This window comes from Juglans regia, chromosome 9, assembly GCF_001411555.2.
Source record: "Juglans regia cultivar Chandler chromosome 9, Walnut 2.0, whole genome shotgun sequence".
NCBI lineage: Eukaryota > Viridiplantae > Streptophyta > Magnoliopsida > Fagales > Juglandaceae > Juglans > Juglans regia.
Genome location: NC_049909.1, coordinates 1,862,693 through 1,876,565, shown reverse-complemented (window position 1 = coordinate 1,876,565; position 13,873 = coordinate 1,862,693). Strand labels below are relative to the sequence as shown.

The 13,873-nt window shown below is 33.4% G+C and overlaps 1 pseudogene; it reads left to right on the top strand.

Moving 5' to 3' along the window:
• The first annotated feature begins 1,315 nt into the window (after positions 1-1,315).
• On the top strand, positions 1,316-2,741 carry LOC109014121 (annotated as a pseudogene).
• Positions 2,742-13,873: the final 11,132 nt, after the last annotated feature.

Genomic DNA, 13,873 nt, shown 5'->3' with positions numbered 1-13,873 from the left:
ATTATCATTGACTCTTTGGAATTTATGGTGGAGGAGGAATGAGTTAGTATTTAGGAATATTCTCATTGATCTTAAGATTGTGTTACATAGGGTGAGTCAAATGATGATTGATATAATAGCTGCCAACTCAAGAGACCACAACCAGATTTTAACTACTAATACAAGGAGGGTTACCTAGGAATGTCCACCACAATGCTTTTGCAAGATCAACTGGGATGTGGCTATAGATAAGAATCTTTGTAAAATAGGAATAGGAGTTGCTGTTAGAGATGAGCAAGGCAACGCTTTGGCTACTATGAGGAAGAAATATGCATCTGTTCCTGACCTTTTAATAGCAGAAGCCACGACTGCACTAAAAGCAATCACTTTTGGACTTGAATTGGGCATGACAAAGGTAATAATGGAAGGAGACTCTCAATTAGTGGTAAAGGAGATCCAACAGCTGAAGCAAAAGGACAAATACTTGGGATGATCATACCAGACATCAAAGCTCTAATGGCACAATTCCAATCATATAATTTTAGGTATTTGCACAAAGAAGGCAACTCAGTTGCCCATAACTTAGGAAAGAATGCTTTACTTGTAACAAAATGTGTAGTTGACATGGAGGAGCCTCCAAACTGTCTCTAGTTCTTGTATTATAACAGTTTATCGATGAATGGATGATTTTCAAAATAAAAAAAAATAAAGTAGCCCAAGATTAAAGTTGAAAGCACTAGAAATAGCTCAAAACTAAAATATAAAGAATAATACGTCTAAAATGCAAACTATTGGAATTTTTTTTATTATTATTTAAACCTTAATTTCTTTGAAATGACATGAACACTTTCTTCTCTTCATATTATATTTTTGCTCCGGAGATTTATTTTAACTTTAATTTCTTTCCCTTTTAATTTAGGTGTGAGTTATATTTCCTTTATTTTGCCAACTAAAACTATTAATTGCCGTCTTTTTTTGGCCAACTTCTTTCTATGCAACTCCTCTAATCCATTCTTTCTCTCATTAAACTTTCCAGCAGCACAGGAACATTTCAAGAACATTTCTACAATTCCCTTTGTTTTTGGGACAAGTTCGGCATGATGTATTATTTATAACTCATTGTTTGCCTGTCTATATGAACATGAAACATCTTATTAGCATATGATCTATTTTTTGAACCCACAGTCTAATCTTCCATCTCGTCCTAAAGGGAATAAGAGATACCATTTTAATGTAGAGCTCATTAACAAAACTTATTTATGTTATCTGAATAGAACTTTATTTTTGGGAATTATGTTGGCCAGATTCATGATCTAAAAGCTTGTTTTCTTTTATGATGGAGAAAGTTAATGCAGAAAGCTCCTCTAAACTCAGTGTAAAGCAAGAAGAACCAACTCTGGTACCTCTTGGGGAGGAAACCGAGAAGGGTCTATACTTCCTCTTAAACCTTGATCAGAACATTGCAGTTATAGTTCGGACAATTTATTGCTTTAAATCGGATGACAAAGGTAATGAGGATGCTAGGAAAGTAATAAAGGATGCCTTGTCAAAGGTTCTTGTTCACTACTACCCACTTGCTGGGTAGTTAAAAATCAGCTCAGAAGGAAAGCTGATAGTGGATTGCTATGGGGAGGGTGCGGTTTTTGTGGAGGCTGAAGCAGATTGTAGAATGTCTGATCCTGTCACTCTTGGAAAGTTGGTTTATGACTTTCCTGGGGCAAACAACATACTCCAAATACATCCTCTGGTTGCTCAGGTTTGAGAATCTTGTGTTAGTTTCATAATATATGTATATACACTTTTAACCTCTCTTATTATTGGAGGGGCAGCTTCTCTGTATCAAACTCAGTATCGTGTTAATTAATAACTGATATCTCGTGTATTTCACTTGCATGCTATTTCCAAGTGACTAAGTTAAAATGTGGAGGATTTGGTCTCGGGCTATCCTAGAACCATTGTATGTTTGATGGAATTGGTGCCATGGAATTTGTGAACTTATGGGGGGAAACTGCAAGAGGCTTGCCCCTAAAAGTCCCTCCTTTTCTCGACAGAAGCATACTCAATCCTGAAACCCACCTAAGATTGAGTTTCAACACCATGAGTTTGCTGAGATAGAAGACATATCAGAGACCAATAAAGTATATGAAGAAGAAATGCTTTGTAGGTCCTTATGTTTTTATCCCAAAAATCTTGAACAACTCAAGAAAAAAGCAATGGAAGATGGGGTTCTAGACAAGTGCACAACATTTGAAGTATTGACAGCTTTTGTATGGAGAGCCAGAACTCAAGCATTAAGGATGCAAGCTGATCAAAGGACAGAAATTCTCTTTGCTGTTGACGGACCGTCTAGATTTGAGCCACCAATACCAAAGGGGTATCATGGCAATGCGATTGTGTTTACTAATTCAATATGTAGTGCATCTAAAGTACTGGAGAACCCACTTTCATTTGCAGTCGGACAAGTTCACAAGGCAATTAAAAGGATTACAAACTGATATATGAGATCAGCCATAGACTATTTTGAAATAACAAGAGCTAGGCCTTGTCTTGCAGCAACCCTACTGGTTACAAATTAGTCTAGGCTACCTTTCCAAACAACAGACTTTGGATGGGAATAGCCTATTTTCTCCGAGCCGATGGCTCTGCATGGGAAGGAAGTAATTAGTTTCCTATCTTATGGGAAAGGGAAAAATACCTTAAATGTTCTTTCGGGATTGCCAACTTCTGCCATGAAAATCTTTGAACAATTCATGCATATTTGAAGGTGTATCTTCTTGGATTTTCTTTATTGAAGCAATTGTTATAGCTTGTGCAATTCGTTACATTTTAATTCAGATAAAAGCATTGGAATTGCTCTGTTTGGGATAGAAAGGCTATAGAATTGTATAATTCATAACATAGAAGCGTTTAAGAACATATAAGCCCTTCATATCTGTTAGAATATTACCATACTTGAGATATAATATATGCATAACATTCTAGTATATGTATGGTAATATGATTTATTCTTGACCATATTTAGTTTATTGTATAAATCAATTACTATTAGTATCGTTCATTTATTGTATTTTCATTCTTTCGCTGGCCTCATTCATCTACAAATAAGGACAGATGTTATGTATTAAAAAATAATTGGCAATAGCAAATATATAGCCCTCAAAATCCCTCTCCCTCCTTCTCTCTTCTCCATCTCCTTTTCTATTTTATTATATTTTCTAACAATATCTACAAACATAAGCTCTTGAGGGGCTAAAGCATTACAAATCTCATATTCAGATTTCATAACACAAACATCAGTATCTAATATGGTGATAGAATTATATGAATGAAAAAATAGTTATCTATTTGAAACAATTGTTACTTATTGCATATTTTAGTGCTCCCTTACATCTTGAAATCGGAAAAAAGAGCGTTATGTTGATTATGATAATTATTCTATCATAGCTACATCTCGATCTTAAATACTATGTGGATTTTGAATTTTTTTGGGTATATTGTCTCATGAAATTCTATAATTCTCTGAAAGAAAGTTTTAGGCATGAATCCTTCACCAAAACCTCCCCACATTGTCCAACATTAAAAAAGTGACACATCACCAATACATTGCATGATTTATTATGATAAGAGATATTATATATGTTGTGAATATATTCATATGGAGAATTCTAAATATGTGCAAATGTTCTTATTTCTCATGATTTGTAATATTCTAATGTTATGTTGAAATTGTGGAAAGGTTATGAACACTAAGCAAATCTACATTTAGGTCCTACAAGCTAAGTTATAGTAACTTTATTTATTCAATCAAACATAGGCTCAAAAGTTGCTTTAAAATCAAGGGCCCACACTTTGAAGCTTGTTGTAGCATCAAATACAAATTCATTAACACACTACAACATATAGCAGTTTTGTGGCGAACAAAATTGCCGCAAAAAGCTCTAAAAATGCCACAAAATGTTTTTCCCCTTAATGATACTTCTATGTCTCAAAAATATTTTCACAGAGAAACAAGATAGCATTGCAAAAAAGGGTCTTCATTGCGGCGTGATATGTCACCCCAAAAAATGAGAGAAATAAACGCAAAAATGAGTTATATGGTATGGAAAACGCAGCATTGTCATCTAGGTATTGGTATAGTATGTATCCAAAAATCACTGCAATTGGGATCTCATTTTCAGTGCCATATTTGTCTTCACAAAAACACAATTTGGAGACGCGAATAGTATCTTTATGTGATGCTCTAGTTTGTCGCAAAAATTTGAGGAATCGTAGCAAAAAATAATTTATTTTCATCGAAATGTAATGTGCCGCAAATATATATTCTGTAGGGCCACAGCTTATTTCCGTCGCTAAGTATGTCATCGCAAATGGACTTTTGTCAACGCAAATAAAATTTTTTTTAGTGCTCTATCTTGTTGCACAGGACAATTTATTTGTAGCAAAAATGCTAAAGTAGTTGTGATGAAATTTCATACGTCATAAATACTCTGGACTTATGCTTTTCCAATGCCTTGTATATCATCGCAAATGGTATTTATTGCCGAGAAATTGTATTTTTTGGCACTCTAGCTGGTTGCAAAACCATCAAATTTAATGTTTCATGAACTCAAGTCTTTTGACACTATAGCTTAAAGAAACTCTAATATTTTATGAAACTGATCATGATCATTAATTTTTCCTTTTACAAACCGTGAGATTTATCATAAAAATTTCAATAATTGAAAAATTACACTATTTAACAAATAATTAACTGATTACAATGGCTATTAAGCTAACTAAAAGCTAGCTTTAATAAGCTTTACTATTCATTATTCTTACACACTACACATCACACTTTTTTTTTTTTATTCTTCTTAAACTAATTGAATTATTTTACTCATCATCCATAAATAACACATTTGGTAAGAGAAAAACATAAAAAATAAATAAATAAAGTGTTGTGTGTGAGGATAATGAATAGATTTTTTCAATCATTATACATATAGGCATAGCACTTACAATTGTAAAATGTATACAAATCTCCTTTCAACTAAAAATATATTAGTATCATTTTGAAACCAACCATCAATATGCATAGAAAGCTATTGAAGAGTGTATTTTTTTCATTCACGTGAGTGAAGTACCAATCAATCCATACATAGAATGTACCAAAACAACATAAATCAAGTGATTTCTTAGTGTTTTTCACTCAAGCATCATGGTTTGGACTAGGGGTGAAAAACCAACCTATCCGTTCGGGCTCAAAACCGAAACCGACCAATAGGGTCTATTTGGTGGGACAAATTGACCGAAACCGACCACGTAATGGGGGTAAAACCGGCCTGTTCACGATCGGTTTACCGATTTGGACAATTTTAAGACCGAATTCAACCTCTTTTTGAGTTCAATTTATTATTCAAGAATCTACATTTTGAACTTTTTTTTGTAGAATTTTTAAAATTAATTTTATATATTCAATTTATTTTTAATTTTAATGTCATGTATATACTATTTGTAACTAATAATTATTAATATATACTACTTATACTTTATAGTCTTATTATCTTATATACTAATTACTAGATAAATAAAAATAAATATAAAAACTCCACTAGATGTTTAATACACATTACAAACAAAATCAAATTGTCTTAAGCAAGTAAGTAACAAATAATAATTGTTATTGAATAAAATTTCACAAATCTTCATTCTTCAAGATTCCAAATATATTCTAAATGCAGTATTCGACTCTTCAATCATCAATAGTTGTGATGAACGATGCTTCTAATTATATAAAGAAAAACATCAAATAATCAATATTAATAAATTAGGATAATGAAAAAAATTAAATTAAATTATAAAAGTAAATGAATATTGAAATTGAATGAAAAAAACACATTATTAGATTCTACTACAAAGCTCTTAACATTATCCATGGAGTCTCGAATATCAATTGGTGTTGACGGATATTGTAACCAATTTTGAGTACAAATAAGTACCTCAACAGTTCTCGGAGCCAAGGAACTCCAGAAAAGGTCAAGTACATGACCTCCTATACTAAATGCTGACTTTGATGCAACTGTGGAAACAAACATGGCTAACACGTCTCGTGTAATCCTCGCAATTATAGGATAGTTAGGCACATTCACTTTCCACCAATGCAACAACTCAAAAGATTGGCTAAATGCCTCACAACCATCTGATAAATATCGGTCTATCTTTGTTTTGGTAGCTATAGATCCAGAGACAGTCGATGCTAGCAACCATTCATAAAAAAAAGTTGTGACTCATAATTGTCTTCAGCATCATTTGAAAGTATAGATGTCGGAGGGAGAACATGTTTTCTGCTACTCGAGGTAGAACCGAATGTAGCATTATACTTTGCATACATGTCTGATAATAAATGTCTCACCCTCGACGACAAATCTTCAGCCCAATTCTCATCATAAATTTTTTTCAGGTGGAAAGTAAGAAGTTCCAACTTACTACGTGGATCAAGGACAACTGCAATCAACAACAACAAATTCATTCTATCCAATGAACCCCAATACTTATCAAATTTCATTTTCATGCTTATGACCATGCTCATCAAACAAGTATTCTCACTCTCACTTAGCCTAACTAACTCTTTTTGGAACATACAAATCTCCAAAAAACTTGTGTTTGCCGTGACATGTATAAATCCAAAAAATCGACAAGTGGCACCATAAAATATCTTAAAAAATTTCACAAAAACTCACACTGACTCCCACTCATCATCTCTAGGAGGCCCAATGTTTCCATCCTTAAAGTTAGAGAGAAAATTGTAGTCCTTATTCTCTATCCGCCTAAAAGCCTTTTCAAATTTCTCAGCAGCCTCCAACATCATGTAAGTTAAATTCCATCGGATTTGCACATCAAGGTACAACATTTTTTTTAATCAATTTTCTCATTTTATGCACATCTCTTAAACTTGTCTAATCTTGCAGGGAACGAGTGCACATATCTAATTGTATTTCTAACCATTATAATGGCATCATCACACTCCTTAAGACCTCATTCGCGATAAAGTTCAGAATATAAGCACAATATCTCATGTGCATATACTTTCCTTCCAACATATTCTTCGTAAACAAATGCCTCAAAAAAGCAATTGCAGTATCATTTGAGCTAGCATTATCAACAGTAACAGTAAATATCTTATCAATGCCCCAATGAAGGAGGCACGATTCAACATATTTTTCAATAGTATTCCATTGATGATTAGGGATTAAACAAAAATTAATGATTTTCTTTTGCAATTTCCAATCACTATCAATGGAATGGGCAGTTAGGCACATATAATTAAGATTTTGTACCGATGTCCACGTATCGGTAGTTAATGAAATCCTCATTCCCCCATCTTTAAACAACTTTTTAAGTTTGACATTTTGAGATGCAAATAGTTTCATACAATCTCTTGCAATCGTCATTCGACATGTTACCTTAAATCTAGGTTCAAGTAACCAAACAATCTTCTTAAATCATTGCCCTTTAACAATTCTAAATGGTAATTCATTGAGGATTACCATCTCCGCAAGCGCTAACCTCACAGCTTCCTCACTATATTTATGGGTTACAAGATTTCTTAAAGAACTATCACTTTCTCCAAACCCCTCCGAGGATGCCTCACCTACCAATGTTGTTTGGTATTTATCCAAAGGCCCACGTTTATGACGATTTTTGGAACATGAAGCTAGATGGTTATTCATGGTTGAAGTTTCGTTCCTCTTCGAGTAGCAAGCGTATATCTTGCCACAATAATTACACTTGGTCTTAGGATCATCTACGGAACAACCCTCAACTTTTATAAATTGATCCCAAACAATTGACAGATCCTTCCCCTTCTGTTTCTTAGGAAGTGAACAATTACTACTATTAGGGGCACTTAAGGTCAGGAGTTTTGGTATTTGGGAGTTCGAATCAAGATCAATTGGACTTGATGAAGAATTCATCTAACATGTAAAACAAAGTAAAAATAAAAAAATTAACACAATTGTCAATTACACAGTAGATAGTTAGAATTATTTTAGATCACTCATAAACCTCACAAATTATTTTAAAAATCAAAATAAATTTATAACAAAACTGTCAATCAACCCAAGTTAATAATTTGAAATTTCTATTAATTAGATTTGTATCCCATTTGTTGAGTGACTGAGTCTTATAAATTAAAAACCTAATTGTACAAATTATCAAAATTAGAAAACCCGTGACTGAGTCTTATGAACATTTATCAAATTTAAATAAAAACCTAATTGTACAAAATCACTCGTGCAAATTCTCACCAACATGGTGTTCGATGTTCATCACCGATTCACCATCCCAAACAAGAAAACCTTATCCCTAACCCTAGCCCCAAATACCACAACAAGACAACCACTTATTAAAAAATAAATTTCAACAAAATTAGACTCATCAGTTGACAGTCATAACTAAAATTAAAACAAAATCTCAAAATCATACCTAAAAGAACGTGGAGGCTTGGAGTGGTGGAGGCTGCACTGCTGCCGTTGGAGAGCTGTGGAAGGCTGAAGCTGGTGAGCTAAGAGGCTGGACGGCGTGGACGTTAGACGGCTAGAGTGTTTGTGAAATGTGAAGTAGTGTTGAGAGTAAGGGCTCAAATGAGAAGAGAATAAGAGGGAGGGGAAATGAAAATAAGCCCTAGTAGAAACGGGGTTGTGCCAAACGATGACGTTCCCTTTATTTGTTTTCTAAACTAAAGAAGTAGAACGACGCCGTTTCACTTATTTAAGTGAAACGGCGTCGTTTAATAATGGTATATATATATATATATATATATATAAAAGGTTGTTGACGTCGACCGGTTGATTGGTTTTTGGTTAGGTCAAACCGGGATCAAACCAGCCGACGCATGTTTTGTTAATTTACCATCGACGGCAGACCAGTTCCCTGCGAGTTTCGGCCGGTTGTGAGCTCCAATGGCCAGTCTCAGTCGGTCCTAATCAGTTGGCCGATTTTTTGTACATCCCTAGTTTGGACATATGGACATACAATAGAAGGAAAACATTAATATGTCCTATGTACACTATATATGTGGTAGACAACATTTGAGTCATTTCTATAATTAAAGCATGGTGAGAATTTTCCCCAGAACCTTGGATCCCATTTCTTTAGCAATCACCCATTAGCTTGCTTATGATTTTGATACATTTTTCTGCATTCATTCACTCTTACAATTAAATAAATCGAATAATATTAAATGGGAATGTAAGACCAATAATTCAAGATGAAAAAAATTGTTTAACTAATATCCTATATACAACAGCAGCAGAATCACCTCATCAGATTGTTAAATAAACTACCAATGACTCATTTAGCGACAAGTATATGTTAAAACAAACAAAATATCTTGTTAACACATGTAATGGACAGAGTTATACACCTAAAAATATACAACTCTATTGGACATGCATAATAAGTGAAGTTTAAATTACTACACAAATCACGATATATTAAAATTTGTTAGATATGAAATTATCAAACCTAAAGCACTGCTCATCATATGTCTAAGTTGGTTGCCCAACTTTGTGATTGATGGAAATCAATTTCATTCGTCATTTTTTACCCTTTCATTCTACTAATTGTATACGAGAAATATACTACATTCATTACTAATTCCTCTAAGTTCGTTGCAAGCAACGGGAAACACATAAGTTATTTGGCGAAAAAGACCAATTTGGAGAATGTTGTCTCGTTTTTAACAAGTTGTAGTCAATACCAAATGGATATGTGAACTCAGAGTGTGACAAACTCAGAGTTTACCAGGCATACAAGCATATTTGGAAATATTTGATCAGAATAGTGAGAATTTGTTTTGGATTAGGTTTTGGGAAAAGAGAGAAAAACTTGAATAAAAACCTTTTTTTAAATGAGCACTAAATTGGAGTTTGTGAAAGTGGATAGATAAAGTTAAAAAGCTCCTTGAATATAATGTTTTAATATTATTTTTGTATTAAAATTTATAAAAATTATATTGATTTTTATATTTGAGTAGTGATTAGATAAAAAGTTTAAATTTTGAAATAGATTTTTTTGATTTGTTTGAGTGATGTTTGGGAATGAAATTACAAGAAATTTTACAAATTTTAAAAAGTTTTGTGATTTGCTAACTATACCCTAAAGTACTGACTGAATTGTCATGCCACTACTAGCAGACAATCGCGACCCTGGGACAATTTCATTTCGGCTTTTCCTCTTCCAACACATGAAATTTAGACCGTATAAAATTGAAGTATCTAGGTACCATCTTGACCAATTGGAAAGAAGATCGGTGACATCTCTTCCTTATATGACCATACTCTATTGTCTTAAGCAACGAGTTAGCTAAGAAACGAATCTAGGACATAAATTTGCCAGAACTTAAATTCTTATTCAAATATTTCATACATAAAAGAATTAATTGTTTGTACTAAGAAGTAAAATTCCATGTGTGTATACTATCACTACAATATAAATGAGTTTTTGGGATAAAAGTATTTTTTTAAAAATGTCAATTTTGTTCTAAAAAACTTTTTACGATGAAACAATTTCATTCTAAAGTCATCCAAAATAGCTTGTGTTGACAAAACATATGAAGACTATTTATTATATGTCACTTGTGAACCTATCATCTAATGCCACATCATAGGATGATGAGAGGATGATGAGAAATGAGATGATGAATAGATTTTTTTCAAAAAATATTATTTGAATAGATACATGTTTTTGTCACTTAATATCATTTATACGAATAGACTTCCTCTTCGAATGCAAATTATATGTTTGAACAAGCTCATTATTAATTTTTGTACAAAAAACTTTGATTTGAATTGTTTAGTGTTCAAACATAATATTGTTCATTCGAATGGTATTTCTATATCTTTCAAATGAAAAATTAACGTTCAAATGCACGTAATAGTATTGTGTGTAAACATATTTATTGTTTGTTCAAGCGAGTAACTCGTTGTTACTTTCATTTGAATGATGGTCTTTCGATTCGAATCTTTTTATGGTAAAGACATTCAAATATTTATTCTTGCATTGATTGAAGCTGTGTCATTGTGTTCGAGCGTTCTATCTGCCATTTGAATGTGAGGACTGCACCAAATTAAGGGAAGAGATCCTCTCCTGAAGATAAGGGATGGTGAAGAAGAGTTAACTGAGTAGGCAACGTGCGGCCAAATCGAGAGTAAGACGAGTAGGACATTGTAGAAAGCTTGACTAATACGGTCTAGTTGTAATACCTTGAAAGAAATTGAATGGAAGGAATTTATTTGGACTCTAGGTATTCCATGAAAACCTAGAAGAATTTCATGGATCGAACAATTAGTTAGATTTTGGTTCGTTAGCATAGTTGAATTATAATCCGTTAAGGGAACAAATTATTTTTTTAATTTTTTTAGGCACTTAGAATCATAATTTGACTAAACAGATTGCACTATTAGATCCGTATGAATTTTTAAGATTTATAGTACAATAAAAAAGTTTCGAGATTTTTGGGTGCCAAATAGGCCAATCGGAGTGTCACGTGCCACCTAGTGTGTCATGTCACCAACCAACTATTGTATCACTATGTAGGATGTCCAAATCAGTCTAGAATCATTAGAAAATATAATTGGACACGTGACACCATGACCACCCTTCATTTGGAACTCACTTTACACATGTGATGTGAAGTTGTAAGGAGGTTGAGTGAGAATCAAACAAGCTACATTCTCTCTTACAAGACCATACCTCTCTTACACCCACCACACTTTTGCAACCACCCATTTACTCTCTTGTTCAGCTCTCAAAAGAGGGTTTGAGACCCAAACCCCATGAGAAAACTGAAATTTCAAATGCCAAAACTAGGCCACTCGATTTTGACCCTTTTGTTGCCTCTTGACTTGAGCTAGTCCTACAAGCAACCATCACACTCCAATTACTTCTCTTACACCCTCATCGATTCTCTTACATCATGGTACTTTCCATTGACCCAACTCTAGTTGGAGTTTGAAAATTAAACCCCAACTAAACCCCAAATGGGTGTAATCAGGTGTTAGAGTTTTTGCCTCAACTGAATGGCCCCTATCACTTGGCTGCTCCTAGGAGTGACAATATGTGACACGATCTATGAATCCAACATGAACACGAAATGAAATTAGCTGGTTTGGATTTGACGTTAACGGATTTGGATCAAAACGGGTTGACTCGTTAAGACAAGATTGATAAATGGGTCAACCTACTTAACACGAAATTAACCTATTTTGACTCGTTTAGAATTTATTTCAAAATTAAAATTTATTATTAAGTTGTAATATAGGTATTTCTTAGTATGTTTATGTTTTTATTATTTTTATTATTGAGATTGTAATTTTAGACCTGTGCTCATATTTGTTATTGTATAGTTTGTAATATTAGTTTTATGATACGTTTAGCTTAACGGATTGGGCTCGAGTTGACCTATATAGTCGAATGTTCATAACTTGACATGACACAAACACAATCCGAAAACACGATTTTTCACGCTTAGCTCCTCCCACAAGCAAGAGACCATTGATTGACCACTCCCATGACCAAATTTTTACCCTCATGTTGGCCCAAATAGTGTACTTAAGCTCCAACTACATCACTCATTTCCACCACCACACACAATTAGCTAACACTTATCCCAATCCGACCAAGGTTTTATCCAAGCTTGCAAGCAAGCTCTCCCATCAAGCATGACCTGTCATAACCACCTCACGTCAGCCTTTTCTCTTCTCTAATAGTCTCTCATGCTTCTCTTTTCTTACACACAAGGCTTTCATACTTTAGCATTTTAGAGAGCAACCTGAGTGAGAAAATTGAGGGAAAAGGTACTAGGTTTCTCTTGAATACTCAAAGCTTGTAAGCATAATTTCTAACTTAATCTATTTTATTTTATGATACCTCAAGTATTTATCTTTTTAGCTGTGTGTTAGTTTATTTTTTCTCAAAGTTTTGATGGTTGAAAATTGATGGCATGGAAGTGATGTGCTCGGTTAGCATGTCTTGTATGCCTTGGGAGTTTTATATTGAGTAGTTGTTGATCTTAGGTATTTCGATTCTTTAATGTTGGTATTTTGTTGGAAATGAAAATCTTTTGGTTGACTAATAGCACAAGAGGGTTTCTTAGAAAATTTTGCATGCTCTATTAGGGTGATGAAAACTGAAATCTTTAAGCCTGAAATCCTTTATTTAAATTTATTCTTTGAACTCCAAAATCTTGGATCAATGATTGGATCTTATGAAATCTTGCTAATGAAAATTGAATCTATGATTTGAGTGGAATTTTGGGCCTTGTAATTAGGATTTTAGGTTGAGTTTTGATGAACATGCAATGATATATGGTTTGATGCAAGTTTTGAGAATCTTGGCATGTTGCTTGCTTTAATGTTGAAATATGTTATGATATGTTGTAAAATGGTACTAAGACCTAACTAGGACATGCATATGAAGTGTGCAAATGATTTAGTTTATGAAACTTGCATGCTACCTAAGGACATAGTCAATATGGCCTGAAACAAAGCATTAAACAATTGGTTCAGGCTATATGGCACAAAAACCGATCTCTACCTTATGTTATCTTGAATTTTTATTGCTTAATGTTATATATCATCAACTAGGAATGAGTGCTTGACATGATAGAAGAAAGGCTTAGTGATCTATTAAGGTTCTTGAGGTCATTTGCAAGAAAAATACTAGAGAAGCCATACTACGATTTCGGGTTGCATAATTTGTGGTGCTTTAAGTTGTTTGCTCCCTGTGACAATTATATGACTTTGATGATTGTTGAATGGTTTCTTAATGTGTTACTAAACTAGGATTTTAATGTTGGTTATATGTCAAATGGATCATAGCATAAATAGTATGCAATGTGGGCCGAAAACCAAAT